The sequence below is a fragment of the Nicotiana tabacum genome, chromosome 15 (genome assembly GCF_000715075.1).
Source record: "Nicotiana tabacum cultivar K326 chromosome 15, ASM71507v2, whole genome shotgun sequence".
Taxonomy (NCBI): Eukaryota; Viridiplantae; Streptophyta; class Magnoliopsida; order Solanales; family Solanaceae; genus Nicotiana; species Nicotiana tabacum.
The window spans coordinates 89882903-89889140 of NC_134094.1; positions in this window are offsets into that span (position 1 = coordinate 89882903).

Genomic DNA, 6238 nt, shown 5'->3' on the forward strand with positions numbered 1-6238 from the left:
GAGAAGAGAGGAAGAGAGATACGTGGTGGGGTTAGCTAAGAGGTCGAGGCTAAGGTAGTAGGTAATCATTGCTAGATTTTTTTTTATTTTTTTTTAATTTGATATTCCGCACACGCATTACAAACACTACTGATTTTAAAAATAAAGTGAAAATATTTTTAAAAAAAGTGAAAAGTCTTATGTCCAAACGGGCTAAGGAGGATATTTTTTCGTACTTAAGGCTTCGACCTAAGACCTCTAATTCCTGCCATTTACAGGGTGAAAAAAGTCATCTTTAAATGCATGGCTTCGAAAAATATTTATTTGGAGTGTTCATCAAATTACACAATTTAATATTTAGAGTTATGTGTTAAAGTGAAATTACATATTAATGTCACTGAAAAGACAAAATTACATATTAATCAATCATACTTAAATAGTGAGCGTTTATCGAAAAAGAGCTATGTCATACGTTTCTTCATTTTGTGCCGACATCATATGTATTAGTATGGTTAAGAGTTCTTGTAAACGGCTAACAAGTAGAGTTTTACCTAGGGAAACTCAAACTACTATGTAGTTAAGGAGTTCGGAACCAAATTACGGTTCTTTTGGACTCAAATGACGTAAATAGGTAAAAAAAATAAACTAGGCACCATTTTATATATAGCGCGGTGAATAACCGCGCTATATTTGAACTCAAAAAGGGCGGGATGTATAGCGCACGTATAGGACGTGCTATAGTATTACGCATCCTATATTAGCGCTATACCTACTTTAAAAAGCGGGCCTCCGTCTTCCCCGACTAGAAAACCAGTAACCCCCCTTTTCCTACAGCCCCCCTCCCCCTCCCCCTCCCCTATTTTTAAAGCAAAAAAAATCCTTAGAGCCCACCCGTCCCACAAAAAGTGTATCTTCTCCGTATTGTAGCAAGCTAACACCGGATCTAAGTGGTTATCGCGTAGTGGATTGCTCGTTTCGGCCCCGAAATCATCAAATCTTCACCTTTCAAAAAATTTTAAATCGAGGTATTCCGACTTACTTTTTGGTAAAACTCGTGTATAAAATATGGGTATTAGTTATTTTTTTACTGCCGTGATCTATGTTTTTTCGTGATTGTTTTATGATTTAATTAATTTGTTATTTTTTATCCGGATTAGATTATTTATGAGCTTAAAAAAATTAAAATAGATAAATTATTATTTTATGAATAATTAATGTTATTAGTTGTTATAAAAAATATTTATTAGTTGTTTTTAATTGTGGTATTTGTTTTTTGTAATTGTTTTGTGATTATATTAATTTATTATTTTTTATCCGGATTAGATTATTTATGTGCTTAAAAATTAGTAAAATAGATAAATTATTATTTTATGAATAATTAATGTTATTTAAATTTTATTATGGTACGTATATTAATATGTGACTTTATTGTTGTTTAGTGCCCTTTAGTGTTATGTTGTACCCGTAATTATAATATAGTGCCCTTTAGCGTAGTAAACTGATAATGAATTTTAACTAATTGTAGTTGACTTTGTATAAACTAACATATGAAATATTAATATAGAAAATTTATCAATCTAAGTATCTGTTATATGAATAATTACTAAATTATCTTTGTAGTTATTGAAATTAATTATTTAATTATCTGTTAACCCCAAAAATATCTGAAAAAAGATGATAGTTCAAACACAAAGTCTCTCGAATTTTAGTCAACAAATGTAAGAAATAACATAAAACAACAATATTTGTCAAGCTAAGTATTTTTATATGAATACTTATTAATTATATCATGTATAGTTATAAAATTTAATTATTTAATTCTATTACACCCAAAAATAGTTGAGTAAGAAACAAACATATAAAATAATAAACTAACATATAAAATAAGAAACAAACATATAAAAAATTACAATAACATATAAAATAATAAACTAATATATAAAATAATATAATAAACTAACATATAAAATAATAATATAGAAAATGTATCAACCTAAATAATAATATAGTAAAAATATCGATTAAATATTAATATAAAAGAGATTGCAATATGTTTAAAAATGTTAATCAATCAAAAAGAAAAATACTTTAATTAATATTGTTCAATTTACAGATATCGTCATGGAGGTCTTCATACATCTGGGATGGGCAGTGTCTGGTCCAGATGTGTAGACGATATGTGAGAGTTCATTAGGGACCACCCACTCCATCCCAGTATAGTTAGGCGCCTTTAGGATACGGGTTTCTATGGGATCATAGAGATCGGTCGGTTGTAGTTCGACTGGGCGTTCATCACGGTTATGATAGAGCGGTGGCGATCGGAGACGCACACGTTTCATCTACCCATCCGCGAGGCTACCATCAAGCTTGAGGACGTGGAGGTTCTTTTCGGCCTGCCGGTTGATGGATTACCTGTAGCTTACCCACATGCTCTGAGTGCATTACCTGCATATATTACAACGGCTCACCGGTTTCCAGCCAATGGAGCCGACTACATTGAGTAGGGCCAATCGATTGTAGCTGACGACCGTCCGGCAGCATCTGGCGGTGATGGATGCGGAGATTACGGATGATAAACTGTCGGAAGATATCGATCGACACACGAGATTGATGCTGCTGCTGATGTTAGATGGTGTACTGTTCCCGAACACTTCGGAAAACCTAGTCAGTTTGAGATTTCTACATCATCTGGAGCGGTTAGATGATTTACCTGGTTACAACTGGGGTGCAGCTATTCTAGGTTACGTGTATCGGCAGATGTTCTGGGCATGCATGGGCACCTAGAGAGACGTTGCTGGATTTTTACCGTTGTTGCAGGTGAAAACATAGTCAATTCTTTTCATGATTATAACATACATAGTAAATAAATACCTTAAATTTTACGTCCACAATCTATATTAGGTTTGGGCTTGGGAGCGGTTCCTGCAATTCCAGCCACCTCTACCACCGATCGCTCCGTATGCACCACCTCCACCGTTTCTCTCTTTAGCTTGGAGGTGGGTTGATAGGCGAGGCTACGGACATGAGGTCGACGCTCGACATCATCTCCCCTATTACAAGGATTTGTTGGATTTTCTTGAAGGCGTGCGGGTACATATATACTTAAGTTTACTTGGCCTGGCTTTATATGTGTTGCGTTTACTCACGATTCTTGTGTTTAATAAATAGTTCGTATGGAGGCCATACAGCAACGCGCTCATAGCTGGTTTACTCGATTATTGCTCTCGCGGCCGAGCTATATGGAGCTCTTCCGTCCCACTAATATGTCTTGATATAGTCGAGTATCATGCCACCGAGCGAGTCCTTCGCCAGTTTGGTCGACCACAGCTTGTACCTATTCCACCCACTTGGTCTAAAATAGTTTCCTTGGTTGTGGCATAAATTCAACATCCCTTTCCATCAATGACGATGTACTTCTAGATCTTTCAACAAACCTCTCCGCCATCTGCTTGAATGACATCTGCACCATGGCAGTGACGGGCAATCCACGTGCAGACTTCAATAATCCATTGAAAGACTCTGACACATTTGTAGTCAGAATTTCCCATCTTCTACCACCATCTCCATGCAAAGTCCACTTGTCAAGCTCATGTCGCATCAACCAACGATAGGCTTCTAGGTCTTCCTGCCTAATTAATACAATTCGCCTCCTAAATTTATACTATTGGTGATCTGTTGCAGCCATCCATATTAAATCATGCAAGTCCTTGTTTAGATAAGCTATCTGGAAGTTGGCCTTCAAGTGCCTAACACAGTAACGGTGGTAAGCATACGGTTCCTGCCATGCACGTAAATTCTGTACAGAACTTAAAATACCGCCATGCCAATCAGATATTAGACAAATACCTTAACGTTGTCTGACAACGTGCTCCTTCAAGTGGTTCAAAAATATTGTCCACATCTCTTGGCTTTTATTGGCAAATGCTAGAGGAAATATACTTCCGTTAGTATCTACTACAACAGCGATCAATAACTTAATATCATACTTTTCATAGACATGAGTGTCGTCTATGGATATTACCGGCTGACAATGCACAAAACCATAAATTGCTGGTTTAAATGCCCAGAACATATATTTGAATATGTATTTTGGTATTTCCGGACTCCGCTCAAGCGTCCTTATAACAGTCCCAGGGTTAAAGTATTGCAATGCAGCCATGTACCTGGGTAGAGCGGCAAATGACTTATCCCAGTTACCATAAACAATTTCAAACGCATATTTACGCCCGAGAAATGCCTTTCTTTTGGTAATAGAACATCCATATACCTGGTGGACAGATGTTATAGACTCTTTGATCTTGTACCTTATGGAGGTGGCGCATGCTCCCTCGTCAAATCAAGTTCATCATTCTCATCCTCATCATCATCACCCTCATCAGGGAAGGGTGTGTCATCTCTTAACTTATCAGCATTGTTGTCATAATCACTATCATCTTCCTGACTCTGCGCATCTGCCAGATCCCGATTAAATATATCGTCTTCAGGCAATTGAGTAAGGATAGGACCTTCAAGTTGCTTGTTTTCACTACACAACCAATAAAATAATGAGTTTCTCAAATTCATCCAAACATTACATATAAACTTTATCACTTCACTTATAAATCATAATGTGTTGATATCCCATGATACATATTATCCTATTGATGATGACTCCAGATGGACCACCATGATCCAACACACCAAAACTTGGCATATTCCAACTGTCTGTTGGTTCACAACTTGTAAAATTCAAATCTGACTAGTACCTCATGTGAAATATATGAGTGTTAATATAAATTCAATACATAAAAATAAACATCGTAACACAAAGAAAAATAGAAGTTTACCACTCGGCTTGTGGATTATGTAAACTTGGGGAGAAATTATGTCTGCGCTCCACATTCGCCCATGGAGATAAGTTTAGATCTGGCCAAATTCTTTCACCCGGAACCTGTTCGGATAAAACTGCTCCAAAAAAATCACACGATGATTGAAGGATATTCCTATTTTGCGGAACCTCATTATTGCGAACGTCTTCAGCCTTGACGTACATTTCTAACATTTTTATCACAAGAAGTTCCCGGTGTTCATCTGGAGTCCTCAAAAAATCTTTCAGAGTTTCATCGTCTTCGATGTTAAACTCAGCATAACAAGCAACCCCTTGTGGAGTAACAGAATATGAATATCTTTCGGTTACTTTAATATTCACCGAAAGTTTTCTCAAACTTATTTTTTTAAATAACAGCGATACCAATTTATCGTACTCTATTGTAAGTGGCAACTTAACATGACACTGTGGAGAACAATTATAGTGTACTAAGTTATTCTCCGCCACAACCTCACCCAACCTCCCCCCTCACCCCCTCCCCAATATAATGAAACCCTAATTTTTCGCTCTTCGGACATTATGACAAAATGCAAAATAACTTAACGAACAAATATTTCGGAAGACTTGAAGGATCCTGAATGGATTTTTACCAAATTCTGAAACTCCTTAAATAAGAAAAAACTAATCCGGAGGGTACAATTATTTGATGTATAGCGTATCCATAATAGGGGCTATACCCATATGAATTATTGGTGCGTCAGTTAAGTGCAGATGACTTATTGGTGGTGCCACATTTTATATATAGCGCGATTATTCATCGCGCTATATCTTAACGGACAAACGTGCCGTTAAGGTATAGCGCGGTGAATAACCGCGCTATATATAAAATAGTACACAGTTTTATTTTTATCTATTTGTATCGTTTGAGTCCAAAAGAACCACACTTTGGTTCCGGACTCTGTAGTTAAAAAGTTCGTTGACTATTTATTATTGAAAAATATATTTTTTAATTTATATATTAATTCTTTTATTGAATACAAATATATTTGGTGTTTCTTTCGGCAATCATTTAGAAGCGCAATACATAATGTACCTCAGAACTATGGACCAAATTATTGTGACACATCTTTCGACCATAAAAATTATTTTACAAACTTAATATTTTTATAGTGTGTTTAAAACACATATCTATATCCAGTTTTGGGGTCATTATTGAAATTATACCCGCTTTGCACAAAAAATAACAAGTTTACCCACTTTTTGGATAACTTTAGATATACGGGCCTGAAGTAGCAAAATATTATGTCTGAAGTTTGAACTTCAGAATTTTTTGCCTGAAGTGTGACCTTATAAAAGAAAAACTTCCGATATTTTCGCCTAAAGTTTGTCCTGACTTGCAAAGACAATCGAGAAAATTTCAATTCGTAGTGCAAACTTCAGACAAATTAGTCT